This window comes from Ornithorhynchus anatinus, chromosome 8 (genome assembly GCF_004115215.2).
Source record: "Ornithorhynchus anatinus isolate Pmale09 chromosome 8, mOrnAna1.pri.v4, whole genome shotgun sequence".
NCBI classification, from domain to species: Eukaryota; Metazoa; Chordata; class Mammalia; order Monotremata; family Ornithorhynchidae; genus Ornithorhynchus; species Ornithorhynchus anatinus.
In genome coordinates this window covers 60684393-60700425 of record NC_041735.1, presented here as the reverse complement: position 1 = coordinate 60700425, position 16033 = coordinate 60684393, and the positions used below count along the sequence as shown (strand labels likewise).

The following is a 16033-nucleotide window of genomic DNA, read 5'->3' as shown; positions in this document are numbered from 1 at the left end:
TTTTTTTCTAATGAGCTCTGGAAGAAAAATAAATCAAAATCACCATCTCGATCTAGCCACAGAAACCAAAACCAGTAAGAAAGAAAAGACTTTTGGGTGGTAGAATTACCTGTTCATTTTAATATTCATGCTTTATGGGAGGGAAGACATTGATATGCTATGGAATTTAAAATAGGGATGGAAATTAATTTAACTTATCTCCCAAAATCAGGAAGAAAAGAACTACTGAACTTTTAGACAAGCCAAAGGAAAGTTTTAAAAGAAACTCTTTAACAAGCGATTATATTTTGACTCAAATGCAATCAGGCCTAAAGTAATCTTGCAAGAATAAAAGTGACCATTCTCATCAAAGATGGTGATTATCTGTAATTTCTTCTGCACTTATTTAGTCTTTATTCTTTCTGCCAACATGGCAATGCTTAGGAAATTTAAAATCCCAGAAACAAACTTTTATTCTCTTTCCTCATTTCCTTCCTCCATGATATTTGGAAGAAGAACCACTCCTTTATGGTAGAAAACATAATCAATCCAGTTTATAGATCAGTCAATTTATTGATTAATTGATTGATTTATCCATCTGCACCAAGTAGTACTCAGAAGGATTCTTTCACATAAAAGGCGAAGAAATCAAAGACTTTGTCTGCCAATGGTATTTTCTGAATGCTCACTGTGTTCAGAACACTGTACTAAGCACTGGGAGAGAACAATGGAGTCGAAGTAATAATAATGATTGTGGTATTTAAGCACTTACTATGTGGCAAGCCCTGTTCTAAGTTCTGGGGTAGAAACAAGGTAATCAGGTTGGACACAATCCTTATCCCACATGGGGCTCCCAGTCTTAATCCCCATTTTACAGATAAGGTAACTGAGGCACAGAAGCTAAGTGACTTGCCCTAGGTCACACAGGAGACATGTGGCAGAGCAAAGACACAGTCGAGTCTTGGAAACAACTATTCCATGTCAAGGGGACAGATTTTCAAGGCAGAGAACTCCTATTCTTTGAGGGGTAACTGAGCAATCCTCTGTATGACTTTATCTGATCGAAACGCAGCACAATCCATCTCTGAGTTCAAATCTACCTACCATCACGAGAGTCTTCCACATGGTTATTTTGGCTTCTCGGGATCCAGTGTTGGCCTACCCATTATCATCTGTAACTTCTAACTTGTCTTTCACCCCTGGTCACTTCCTGTTAACTTCCCTTAGAATTGTTCACTGCCCTGCTCTTAGGGCACCTTGTCATCTTCTCCACTTTCTAGGCCTGTGTCACCTCCAAAATTTTTAATTAGTATATTTGATGCCTAAACCGTGGAGTCCTAAAAACGTCTCTTCTTCCAACAGGGTGATCCTGATATTATGCATATTGGTTCGTGCTGCAGTGCTTTGCATTCACAACTGAAAGGTTTGGCCTGACTTCTGAATGAGATAAGTGAATTTTCATTTTCAAGAGTTTCATTTATGGCCCAGATTTGGTCAACCACTTCCTCTTTAACAATGCTTTATAGATTGTAAATAAAACCCAGCTGTGTACATCCACATGGATTTCTCTTTTCCAGTTGCTGTACAGAGCCCTCCTAAAAAGTCATCTCCTCACCTCCTCCAAGAGGGCTCCTTTGGTCATGCCATCGCATCAGTCAACTCAGCAATCATGTTCTCAAAGGTTTATTTTTTTACTGGTGCTTGTTATGTACTTAGTATGTGCCAGGCACTCTATTAAGTAAGCACTGGAGGTGATAGAAGCTAACAGTTTAGTCACAGTCCCTATCCCACGTGGGGCTCATGGTCTTAATCCCCATTTTACATATGAGGCACAGAGAAATTGCCCAAAGTCACACGGCTGACACGTGGCAGAGCTGGGATTAAAACACAAGTCCTTCTGACTTCCAGGCCCGTGTTCTATCCACTGGGCCAGGCTACTTCTATTGATATAGTCCTTTGTGCCAGTTATTTATATCTATGCTCTCATCTACCTTATACCCACCTTCGCTGTCAGATTGTAAACTACTCTATGATTGGGACCCATTGGGGACTCAGGAATTGGAAATATGGGGGAGGGAAGTGAGCATTCAGAACTGGTGACCTTATTTGGAAGTCATTTGTATGAAGGGGATATTTGAAATGATGAAAGAGTGAACATTCATTCATTCAATCTTATTTATTGAGCCCTTACTGTGTGCAGAGCACTTTCATTCAATTGTATTTACTGAGCACTTACTGTGTGTAGAGCTCTGTACTAAATGCTTGGAAAGTACAGTTTGGCGAAGAATAGCAACAATCCCTGCCCAACAAGAGGCTCACAGTCTAGATCATCTTCCAGAGATAAGCAAGATGAAGTTCAGGATAAAGAGGGAAAGGTTTGCTCTGGGAGATGATTAGGGGATGTTAGGTAGATTTCTAGGAGTTGGGATTTATGTCTAGGCAGTAAACATCACACGATTCAACCTGAGGTCACAACTGGACCCAGCGCTGGGATACAAGGTACCATTTTGTCTCAACACGTAATACCATTATTCCTGTGCTGATTAATTTGACAGCCAATCAATCAGTCGACCGTATTTATTGACTGCAGAGCACTCTACTGATAACAATATTAATAATAATCATGGCATTTGTTAAGCGCTTACTATGTGCCAGCCATCATTCTAAGCACTGGAATAGATACAAGCTAATCAGGTTAGACATAGTCCCCTGTCCTCGTGGGGCTCACATTCTTCATCCCAATTTTACAGATGACAGAACTGAGGCCCAAGGTCACACAGCATGTGTGAAAGAGATATGGCAGAGCCAGAATTAGAACCCGGGTCCTCTGACTCCCAGGCCCATGCTCTTTCCACTAGGCCACACTACTCCTCTCGTACTAGCCACAAGAGTACCAGCAGCAAGTGAGTGCATCATGCGCAGTGCTCTGCACACAGTAAGCGCTCAAGAAATATGATTGAATGACTGAATGAATGCATCATATTAAATAGTCACTTGGGAAGAATTTACAGAGGACAATAGTTAAAAAAGTCCCTGAGCCAACAGCTTAGACTCCAAAATAGGCACAATGACATGGACAGAGGGAACAAAAGAAGATTTAACTATATGACAGGCTCAGAAAGCTGGAGGACGCTCTTGCCAAACACTGCAAATATATTTTCCTTTTTTAGTTTTGTAACTTGGGCCTATTTAAAATTCAGGTTGCTCCTTTGTTTATGAGAGTGAAGTTGCCATGGTCAGAGGGTGCAGGAGGAGAGGGTTGGCCCAGCCGATGGGAGGGGCAGAGAGAGACCAGCGGAGGAAATAGAGAGAGAAGTTCAGCCTTCTAAGCCACCAATCATGAAGTTGGCAAACTTCCTGGAAAACCTCCATAGACTAAAGACCTAAACGATGGAATGCATGGCCAAAAATGAGAATTGGTGGAATTGAAAATGGCCCCTTTCCTTCCTCAGCTGTACCACTGCTTCACTGAGTGGCTTGAAACAAACCATTTCCCTCTTCTCTTCCCCATCGTCCCCTCTCCCAATAAGTCCCTTATTCCTCTATGAGAAATAGAAATGGAGGGAGTTGTTTTAAAATCTTTTGGGATCATCGTAGAAATAACTAGCGATACAACGTTATCCCGTTATACTATCCAGGCACCACAGTACCCTCGGCCTGGCTTCCTGATATTCATTAAGTATCATACTGTAGTTTACTTTTAACCGGCTTAGTGTCTGCCTTCCCGAGGTTGAGATGATTAAGCTCCAGTTAGTTCCCTTCTGAGTTCTCTTATTTCTCTTGGGAAGGAACTTAGCATAATGGGTAGATCCCGGGGCTGGGAGTCAGAAGGTCATGGGTTTTAATCTTGACTCTGCCACTTGTCTGTTATGTGGCCTTGAGCAAGTCACTTCAGTTCTCTGGGCCTCAGTTATCTCATCTGTAAAACGGAGATTGAGACTGTAAGCCCCATGTCGAACAAGGACCATGTCCAACCCAATTGGCTTGTATTCACCCCAGTAATGATAATAATAATAATAATGTTGGTATTTATTAAGCATTTACTATGTGCAGAGCACTGTTGTAAGCACTGGGGTAGACACAGGGTGATGAGGTTGTCCCACATGAGGCTCACAGTTAATCCCCATTTTACAGATGAGGTAACTGAGGCACAGAGAAATTAAGGGACTTGCCCACAGTCACACAGCTGACAAGTTGCAGAGCCAGGATTTGAACCCATGATCTCTGACTGCCAAGCCTGGTCTCTTTCCACTGAACCACGCAGCGTCTCATACTTAGTACAGTACAGAGTACATACTTAGTACTTAGTACATACTACATAATACATACTAAGTGCTTCTTAGTACTTAGTACACTGTCTGGTACATAGTAATCCCTTAACAAATACCATTATTATTATTATTGTTAGATCATTCCAGTAGAATGGACTTCACATTATGAATACTCCTTGTAACTCCTTGTAAATTCCTAAGTCCTCTCCTGCCCTGGTTTTGGCACGTCCAAAATGCTTGCTGATTCTCTCCAGATGGAAATAGCCAAATAGCTCAGTAATGGACCTTAATTACTGCAGAGCATACGGCGAAGGTGCTTAAAAAGAGAATGTTCATTATGGATGGCAAATGAAGTGCAGAAGCCTACCAAGGAAGAGAGGATATCTTTGGTTATGATTTTTGGCTAAATTATATGGCCTCCTTAAGATTATCGTTCTCACATTTATGATATGATTTGCCCCGGACTATAAAGCTTTGGTGGAAAGAAATTGAGTCAGCATCTGAAAATATGTGTAGTTTATCTGTTTCTCCAATCTCCTCTCTTCTGACTGATTCACAGATCATATTCTTGCAGCTGAGGAAATAGTCTGAAGAATATACACACGTGAAATGAACTCTATTTCTGGAGTTTTCCTAAGGCTGACGTGTGATGGTTTTCTAAGTGAAGTTGAAATTGAAGCGGTAGGTCTAAACTACAAAATGCAATGGGATGTACATGTTTACAATAACCTTGAAAATGGTTTGAGTTATGGATGTAGTGTATGTCCTATCAAAAATGCCTCTCTATTATTTTTTTTGTGTGTGAATTAGTTTATTTAAATGTATAGCTCCAAATAGATTTTTCACATTTGATAATAATTGTGGTATTTGTTAAGAACTTACTATGTGTCAAGCCCTCTATTAAGAACTGATTTACGACTAATAACCCTCTAGTCTGTAAGTTTGCTGTGGGCAGGGAATGTGTCTATCAATTCTGTTATAGTGCACTGCACACAGTAAGCGCTCAATAAATATGATTGATTGATTGACTTAAGATCACACAGCAGATATGTGGCAGATCGAGGATAAGAACCCAGGTCCCCTGGCTCCAGGCCCATCCCCTTTCCACTAGGCCACACTGCTTTGGATCACAAATAAAGCCTTCGTACCTGTGGAAATTGAAATTAAAATACTTTCTTTTTAGATGAAAAGTCTAGGTGCAGAATGGATAGGGCTGGGATCCCAATAGTTTGTCAAAGCTAAATCCTACATTCTCTTGTATTCTTTTTTTTTTCCTACTCACACAGTTAATGAAGATTTCAACCCTTTTAGAAGACCGTATTTATTTTTCTTTTATAAGCACACCAACATCTCAACACTCAGCTTCTGAGTACTGTGAATGTAGAGACAATGGGAATGAAAGACTGGAACTAAGATCTAGTGCCCTGAGGCTGTTGGAAATAATGAATACTTAAAAAATAAAATACTTTACTTCACATGTGTTTCAAATTTATAATTTCTTAAGGAGGAGGTAATGGATGGGTTTACTTATTGACTCAAAAATTTAGCCGGAAGATAAAAGGCACCAGGTCTTCCTCTGTCCCAAACTAGTTTGAGTACACTATCGATATAATTCATTCATTCAGTCAGTCAGTCATATTTATTGAGAGCTGACTGTGTGTAGAACACTGTACTAAGCCCTTGGGAGAGTACAATGCAACAATAAACTGGCACATTCCCTGCCCACAACGAGTTTACAGTCAAGAGGTGAGCATCATCTCCCCACACTAGCCCGAGAACGACTAGATTAATAATTTGGTTTTATTTCAGTCCAGAAAATGCCAAGTTAAATACATATTGTTCTTTGTAGTCAAAGAAGAGAACATGAATGGTGAAGCTCATCTAGGTGTGGTTGTGTGGATAATAATATAATAATAATAATAATGTTGGTATTTGTTAAGCGCTTAGTATGTGCAAAGCACTGTTCTAAGTGCTGGGGGGATACAAGGTGATCAGGCTGTCCCACGGGGGGCTCATAGTTTTAATCCCCATTATACAGATGAGGGAACTGAGGCACAGAGAAATGAAATGACTTGCCCAAAGTCACACAGCTGGCAAGCGGTGGATCCGGGATTAGAACCCATGACCTGTGACTCCCAAACCCGGGCTCCTTCCACTGAGCCACGCTGCTTCTCTAAAAGAACCATGAAAAGAACGATGAAGGGCACAAAGTTCTGGTCACAATTCGCACACATAAAGGTTGCCCATTGGATTGTAATGTTTAATGTTTGAGTTGCTGGGGCTGTTTAGACTTTTGCCTCCTTGTCGCTCAGTCTATACAAAGCTTTGGCTCAGAAGGGAGTCATCCCTTTCTTGATAGCAATGCATCACATTGGTCTATCACTGGCAGTTGATTGCCCGTTTTCGGCTGGGATGCGGCATCGTCTAAGATTTTGTTGTACCATGTCTTTACAATTGTTCCTCTTTCCTCCTTGCTTTTGGTTTCCCAATTTCAGCTCTCCACTCGGGAACCATTGTGGTTTCCCGCTGTCGGTTAATTCTCCTCTTATGACCCATCCAAGGGGAGTTGCGTTAAGCTGAATGTGGCTTTGATAATAGGAGACTATGTTCCAGAACGTTATAGTTTGTGCAGCAAGATCAGGTTTGTGTGTGATAGAACAGGGCGTAGACAGTGGTTTTTAAAGCAAATTTTGCTGTAGTCACTCTGTTTAATATTACATTATGGGTAGGGAACATGTTTGCTAATTAATAATTATGATACTGCTTAAGCGCTTACTATGTACCAAGCATTGTTCTAAGCGCTGGGGTAGATACAAGTTAATCAGGTTGGGCCACAGTCCCTGTCCCACAGGGGGCTCACACTCTTAGTCCCCATTTTACAGATGAGGTGACAGCACAGAGAAGTGAAGTGACTTGCCCAAGGTCACACAGCAGACAGATGGTAGAGCTAGGATTAGACCCCAGGTCCTTCTGACTCCCAGGCCCGTGCTCAATCTGCTGTTGTTTCATCTTGTCTTATGCCATCGCTTCATCTCCAACCCATAGCGACACCACGGACACATCTCTCCCAGAAGGGCCCACCTCCATCTGCAATCGTTCTGATAGTGCATCCAGAGTTTTCTTGGGAAAAATCCAGAAGTGATTTACCACTGCCTCCTTCCGCGCAGTAAACCTGAATATCCGCCCTTGACTCTCTCCCATGCCATCGCTGCCCAGCACAGGTGGGTACCGTTTAATAATTAACTCATGGTTTTAAATCGAAGATATTTAGACAAGTAAGAACTTTGTGGCTGACAAATGAAATATTCAAAGAAAACATTTATTTTTTCTTAGTGACCATGCCGTAATAATCACGTGGCGGTCCTTGAGAACTTTGCTTTGGAATGAGACAGACGATACAGGCTGAATCTCCCACATATCACAGGAATGCCCTTGATCTATTTTTCAGCATTCGGGGGAAGGGGTGCTTTTGAGACTGCCTTGAACGGGGGCCACTTCTTAGGGGGTCACTGCAGATGCAATTCCCTCTGTTTAGTGGTTTGCAGAGTAATAATAATAGTAATGATGGTATTTGCTAAGCGCTTACTATGTGCCAGGCACTGTACTACGTGCTGGGATGGATACAAACAAATCGAGTTGGAAACAATCCCTCTCCCAGGTGGGGCTTACAGTCTCAACTGAGGCAACTGAGGCCCAGAGAAGATGATGATGATGATGGTATTTGTTAAGCGCTATATGTACCAGGCACTGTACTAAGGGCTGGAGAAGTGACTTGTCCAAGGACACGCAGCAGACAAGGATGGAGCAGGATTAGAACTCAGGTCCTTCTGACTCCCAGGCCCAGGCTCTCTTCACTATGCCATGCTGTTTCTAGTACCATGGTCACTCTCTCATTCCTATCAGTCACGCCTCCCCCGGCACAGAACACGGACGGCTCCCGGGCAGTACGTTACAAAATGAACGTGTAAGCTCCATCCACGATAATCAGCTCGAAACCGAACCAAAACTAGCACCCTGCTCTCCTTGCTTTTCCAGAGCAGCGTGCTTTCCCCTTGACCAAAAGATGAGCTTTCTGCCATTTTCTATTTAGTGAACTGCTGATGTGCATATCTGTAATTCATTTATTCATTTATATCGACGCCTGTCTCCCCCTCTAAAAATAATAATAATAATGATGATGATGATGATGATAGTATTTGTTAAGCCCTTACTAGGTGAGCCCATTGTTGGGCAGGGATTGTCTCTGTTGCGAATTGTACATTCCAAGTGCTTAGTACAGTGCTCTGCATACAGTAAGTGCTCAATAAATACAATTGAATGAATGAATGCCAAGCACAGTTCTAAATGCTGGGGTAGATACAAGGTTATCAGGTTGTCCCATGTCGGGTTCCCAGTCTTAATTCTCATTTTACAGATGAGTAACTGAGGCAGAGAGAAGTGAAGTGGCTTGCCCAAAGTCTCACAGTTGACAAGTGGCGGAGCCAGGATTGGAATAATAATAATTGTGGTATTTGTTAAGTGCTTACTATGTGCCAAGCACTGTTCTAATCGCTGGGGTAGATACAGGGTAATCAAGTTGTCCTACGTGGGGCTCACAGTGTTAATCCCCATTTTACAGATGAGGGAACTGAGGCCCAGAAAAGTTAAGTGACTTGCCCAAAGTCACACAGCTGACAAGTGACGGAGCCAGGATTGGAACCCTCGACCTCTGACTCCCAAGCCCGGGCTCTCTCCACTAAGCCATGCTGCTTCCCCTAGACGGTAAACTAGACTATGGGCAGGGAATGTGCCTGCTTATTGGTGTATTATACTCTCCCAAGTGCTTAGTACAGTGCTCTGCACACAGTAAGTGCTCAATAAATACGACTGAATGGATGATTATTCAGATATGAGATTGGCTGAGTTGAGCAGGTGATGAAAACCAGCCATGAGATTGGTGGTAGAGAGGCCCCCAAAGTTGTCAGATTAACTTGATTTGATCTAGCCAAAGCATTTATTAAGTGTCTATTGTAGGCTATCAGTGAATCGATCAATGGTATTTATTGAGTGTTTATTATGTGCAGAGCACTGTACTAAGCACTTGGGAGAGTTCAATAGAACAGAATTAGCAGCCACTTTCCCTGCCCATAATAAGCTTCCAGTCTAGAAGAACAGAACAACATGCAGAACACCTTTAGACTGTAATCTCACTGTGGGCAGGGAATGTGATTTTACTGTTACATCGTACTCTCCCAAGTGCTTAGTACAGTGCTCTGCACACAGTAAGCACACAATAAATATGATTGAATGAATGAACTAAGTACTTGGGAAAGCACAGAATTAGTAGAAATGATCGTGACCTTCAAGGATTTTACTGTCTGATGGAGGAGTTTATAATCCCGGCCCTGCCACTTGTCAGCTGTGTGACTGTGGGCAAGTCACTTAACTTCTCTGTGCCTCAGTTCCCTCATCTGTAAAATGGGGATTAAGATGGTGAGCCTCATGTGAGACAACCGTATTACCAGAACCAGAACAGTGCTCTGCACATAGTAAGCGCTTAATAAATACCAACATTATTATTAATCAACTTGAATTAACCGTATCTGGGGTAGACGCAACCGGCAGGGGTCCCTGAAGCGACCTCTGAAACTAGACTCTGGACTGCAAATGGCAAAATCTGCAAGGCATTAGACGACAACTTCAAGTATGTCGGGATGCTGAATTAACAGGCTGAATGTCAAGTGAAGTACGTGGAAATGCTTTTATGTATTTGAAACATAATGTTTAGATTTCTTTCCTTTGTTGCCCATAATCTCATAAATTTTTAGGTCACTTCATTTACTTTTAAGACTCTAAATGGCTGTGGTCCTGTTTGACTTATCTTCTTTTACCTCTCTTTCAAAATGTTTACTGAGAGAATTGGCAAGGTATTGAGTTTGTCCCGGTTTTTCCTTAAAAAGGTGGGTGCCAGAACATTTGATAATTATGTCCATCCAATGCGGAACGAATTACAGCCTCTATACAAACTGCAGTCTGTTTAGATACTTAAATCCAGGTTGAAGACATTATGTTTCCTGATTCTGTTATTTACTCTTAATTATTCTTGAATTTTATGATGTCCGAATGTAAAGCCCTCGAATTCTGTGCGAAGTGCCAAGTGAAAACACATTAACGGGCAAAGGTTGATCGGCGTCAACTCTGAGGCATGGTAGCTGGCTCGAAAATTATCTGGGAAAGAACCTCTTCCCTCGTCTGTAAAATGGAGATTAAGATTATGTGAAGCAGGGAACGTGTCCAACCTGATTATTTTGTATCTACCCCAGGGCTTAGAACAGTGCCTGGCACTTAGTGAGCTGAACAAATACCACAGTTTATTATTTTTATTATTATTCTGTTATCTGGCTGGAAAATTATCTGGGAAAGAACCACTTATTTTCAAAAAGTGGGGCAGAAAGGGATCCAGGAGGCATGGAGTACTGGAAGTCAACACATGAAAAACTTCGACTTCGTTAAGTGAAGTCCCTGACAGCTCTCAACCTGTGCAAGAAAGTTTACTGCATTTTTCTTGCATTGCTCCAATTCCCCTCCAAAGATTCAGTCTCCTCTTTTGCACATTTAGATGTGACTCAATCTCATCTATTCACACTTCAACATTTTCCGTCATCTTTCTCCCTCCACTAGATTGAAAACTCCTGGAGGGTAGGGATCGTGTCTACGAACTTTACTGTCCTCTCCCGAGAGCTCGGTTACCGATTGATATTCATTCGTTTCCTCTTGCAATTTTCTGGGTCAAACCTTTCGAGTAGGTTTAGAGCAGTGTGACCCAGTGGAGAGAGCACAGGACTGGTTTCAGGAGACCTGGATTCTAATCCTGAATCCACCCCCGTGCCTGCTGGGTGACTTCGGGCAACCCGCTTAACTTCTCTGTTCTTGAGGTTTCCAATTTGTTAAAAAAATGGATTAAATACCTGTTCTTCCCCTTCATCGATGGTATTTATTCGACACTTATTATGTGCAGAGCACTATACTTAGTGCTTCCCCTTAAGAGTAAATCCCATGTGAGACAAGGACTGTGACTGATCTGATTGTGTTGCATCTTCCCCACAACTTAGCACAATGTTTGGCATAAAGTGCTCAAAAAATTAATCAGAGAAGCAACTTAGCCTAGTGGATAGAGCATGGGTCTAGGAGTAAGAAGGACTTGGGTTCTAATCCTGACTCTACCACTTGTCTGCTATGTGACCTGGAGCAAGTCACTTCACTTCTCTGTGACTCAATTACCTCATCTGTAAAATGGGGATTTATAACGTGAGCCCCATGTGGGACCGGGACTGTGTCCAACCTGATTACCTTGTATCTACTCCAGCACTTAGAACAGTGCCTGACACATAGTAAGCACTTAATAAGCACTAAAAAAACAAAATAAAATCATAGTGCCCATCTAACATAGGGCTCACTATCTGGGTAGGTGGAAGAACAGGTATTTTCTTCATTTTACAGATGAAGAAACTGAGGCACAGAGAAGTTATGTGATTTGTCCAAGGTCACACAGCAGGCAAATGTCAGAGCCCGAAATAATAATAATAATGGTATTTATTATTAGTAGTAATAATAATAATAATGTTGGCATTTGTTAAGCACTTACTATGTGCAGAGCACTGTTCCAAGCGCTGGGGTTGATACAGGGTAATCAGGTTGTCCCACATGAGGCTCACAGTCCCCATTTTACAGATGAGGGAACTGAGGCACAGAGAAGTTAAGTGACTTGCCACAGTCACAGCTGACAAGTGGCAGAGCCAGGATTCAAACCCATGACCTGACTCCCAAGCCCAGGCTCTTTCCACTGAGCCACGCTGCTTCTCTACCATCTACCATGTGCCAAGCACTGATCTAAGCCCAGGCCCGCGCTCTCCCCACCCGGCCATACCACTCCTGAGATGATGATGATGATGTAATTATACTGAGAAAACATAAAATATCCCACATCTGGTATCTTCCTAATGTTTTTTAGTCCTTTGGCACTGAGATAATTGGACAGCTACTATAATTAATCCATCGACTCTATTTATTGAGTGCTCACTGTGTGCAGAGGACTGTACTGAGCGCTTGAGAGAGTACTTTACTAAGTGAAGTCAGTTGGTAGATATGTTCTCTGCCCCATAGAGAACATAGTCTACAGGGGGAGAAAACAAAATCAATTAGCTATATACATCAATTCTATGGGGCTGAGAGTTGGGTAAATATCAGCAAAGCCTCATTAATTTAGGTAGAGGGATCAGTGAACATCTAGTCTGAATTGTATAATATTTTAAAAAATGCAGCCAAAGCTTTATACCACATCAAAAGTAGTCTGTCAGTCGTATTTACTGAGCTCTGTGTGCAGAGCACACAATATAAAAGACATTCTCTGTCCACCAGGAGTTTACAATCTAGCGGAGGACAGTGTAGACGTTGCAGATTCTGAATCTAATCTGGCCCGCAGATGAGTTTCTTGGAGGAGAGTCAGGGCCTCATGTTGAAGCGTGGTACCAGGCTGTTGGTCTGAGCTGTGGGTCCTGTCCTGACCTCAGCCAGGGTTCCAGAAAGAAAGGACTGTCAAAAGAAAAGTCTGAAAGAGGCAGAAATAGTCAATCAGGCCTCCTGGGGAGGTGGGATGGTAGGAGGCACCAAAACTGTTAATCCTGTCTGCATAGCACAACCCCTACGCACGTTAATTAGGCAGACTCTTCACGTTAGCTTTCCCAATTCAGGGCAGCCTTGGGGCCCCAAATTGAATTTTCTATACAAAAATATATCTTAAACAAGCAATTGGCATAGACGACACTACCCATGAGTTCCACTGAGGAATTCCAGCCTCCAACAAATGTTTTTTCATAGATCCTCTACGTCATGCAGATCATAGATTAGATTTGAGTCACTGATGCCAGGACACGTTTTCCACCTGACTCTGAGGAAAACCCCACAACCAAATATTTATCACTCACTCACTGGACAGAGTCCAAAGGCAACTGGTTTGACTTTGCTTGAAATAAGGGAGTCAGAAGGACCACCTGGGACACATGAAAGAGCAGTCAGCGATACCATCTTCTCTTGCTACCCTCTCCCTCCATCCAACCCCGCTCCGCTCTTGACCCCTCTCCCACCCCCACACTGTCAACCTACAAAAAAGTAACATTTTGAGAAGTGGCATGGCTTAGTGGATAAGGCACAGGCCTCGGAGTCAGAAGGACCTGGGTTCTAGTCCCTGCTCAGTCACTTGTCTGTGTGACCTTGGACCAGTCACCCTGTGCCTCGGTTACCTCATCTGTAAAATGGCGGTTAAGACAGTAAGCCCCATGTAGGACAGGACTGTGTCCAACCCCAGCACTTAGTACAGTGCCTGGCACATGGTAAGCACTTAACAGATGTCATTATTACTCTGTACCAAATATTATTTTTCACGGTTTGTTGGTCCTGATTCTGAGCTTGTAAACATGGGAAGCCCTACGCTAATCTATTGTCATATACTCACCTGAGCAAAAATGCCAGTGCAGAATTCCAACCAGGAACTATCTTGCTTGTTTAGAGAATAAAATATAATGAGCTAAATAAAACAAATCAGATATAGTAAAAATACATAAAATTACCAATTTGTTTCCCTTGCTAGGGTTGAAAAGCAGTAGGAATTATGTTTAGAAAACCCACAGATATTGCCAATTTATACAAGTGACACAATATTCTTAGTATCAAAAATCATTCACCATGTTTTCCAGTCAATCTAAACATTGTACACGTTAGCACTGTAGCGGAGGTTACCATGCCTGTCTTTCACAGTTGAGCACTGGTTTCTTCATCTCTTTGCCCTTTCCCTCTTTGTAATTAAACTGAATCATTCCCTGATAGGAATTCTCCTGGGACTTCCTGTTATTTTCACATCTTTTCACATTTGATTTTTCTGATACATTAGCTAGGCACACCCACCAGATTACTGGTGGACTATGGACTACTGAAAAATGCTTTTCCAGAGAAAGCAAAAAAAAACAAAAAAAAGCCAAAAGCAGACCATGTAACAGCTACAGATGAGTTACAAACCAAGTAATAATAATAATGTTGGTATTTGTTAAGCGCTTACTATGTGCAGAGCCCTGTTCTAAGCGCTGGGGTAGATACAGGGTCATCAGGTTGTCCCACGTGAGGCTCACAGTCTTCATCTCCATTTTACAGATGAGGTAACTGAGGCACAAAGAAGTGAAGTGGCTTGCCCACAGTCACACAGCTGACAAGTGGCAGAGCCTGAATTCGAACCGATGACCTCCGACTTTCCACTGAGCCACACTGCTTCCCTTGACTTACACATGTTCTCATCAGAGACAGAGTCAAGAAATGCCTGGAGGTTTCTGGATGAAAAGGTAGCTACTTCGTAACTAAAAATCACATCCTGGTGTCGAGACAAAAATCATAGTTATCTCAAAAACAGAGTTGTATTCTGATTGGTGGGAAGGTTACACGGTGAAACAAGCATCTTCCCAGCCAATTATGTTGCTCTGAATTAAGCTCTAATCATTTTGGTATTTTCAAAAAAAAAATCTAGATTTTGTGCCCTGGAAAAGCATACCTAATACAAATGAATGAATGGAGTAACAAATGATGTTCTGTGCAGAAATAGTTTAATCCTTCTTTAATAGTTCTAGTTTCAAAATCTGGTACACAAAGAGATTTACTTAGGTCCACATGATTTATAGAAATTACATTTGAAGAATTTGAAAAATGTACAGTATTGGTTTTATACTATAGTTTCTACTATTTGATACAATATTCTATTTCAAGTTAAACTTTTCACTACTTCTCTTTCACTTTTTGTTTAAATGGAAACTTTATAATTATTCTGAAATTTTATCATTGTTAGCTCTAATTATTTTTATTTTAGGCTTCAGGATGATGCCACTAATATTAATCCTTTAGTTTCCATTTAAAAAGGGAGTGGGGGAAAATCTGCTAATTGCAGGAACCCCTAGCTCATACAGCAAATAGCCTGAATGTGGTAGGTGTTAACCGGCATAAACCATTATTTTAAATTGAAATATTTATTTGGAAAACCTCTAAGAGTGTATGCAGCCATGAACATGTGCGTTGCAAGGTAGAAAATTATCGGTAGCAAGGACTTAAAGGAAGCAACAGAAATACAAGTTTTCAGGGCTTCTTCTGCCTTACGGTGTGACGTCAGCATTTACATGTATTACTGTAATTTATTATTAACGTCTGCCTCCTCTCTAAGCTGTAAACTCACTGTGGGCAAGGAATGTGTCCACTCATTGTTATAATGATCTCTTCCCAAGTGCTTAGTACAGTGGGCTGCACACAGAATGTGCTCAATAAATACAACTGAGTGAATGAATTGTATTGAGAAAAATAGTTTTGGTTTTTTTTTCCTGATTCCACTCAGGGTAAAATTATGTACCGTCTAGGCTGAGCTGGGGCTATGCTTTGCGAACAATGTTATTGTTTTCCAAGTCTCACATCACTTGTCCTTCTTTTGAAGAAGTACGGCGTAGTGCAAAGAGCGAGGGACTAAGCCAGAAGACATCTCTGGGTCTGTTTCCTCATTTCTAAAATAGGGCCCTGTACTAAGCGACTGGACGAGCACAGTACATTCCCTGCCCATCCCAGAGCTTAGCAGTTTTTGGATAGGAAGTGCTTAATGAATACCACAATAATAATTTGATTCTGAACATGGAAACCCTTAAAATATCTGTTTAGTAATCAAAAACAGGTTAATTCAATAATGTGCATGGAACAGATGATGGACCCTTGCAAAGTACAAAATA

General features: G+C 41.7%; 1 long non-coding RNA gene across 1 annotated transcript; it reads left to right on the top strand.

The window, feature by feature from the left end:
- The first annotated feature begins 2255 nt into the window (after positions 1-2255).
- On the top strand, positions 2256-7331 carry LOC114813835. Its single transcript, XR_003761595.1, has 3 exons — positions 2256-2478; positions 4810-4931; positions 7296-7331. It is a non-coding gene; the product is annotated as an uncharacterized LOC114813835 (long non-coding RNA).
- Positions 7332-16033: the final 8702 nt, after the last annotated feature.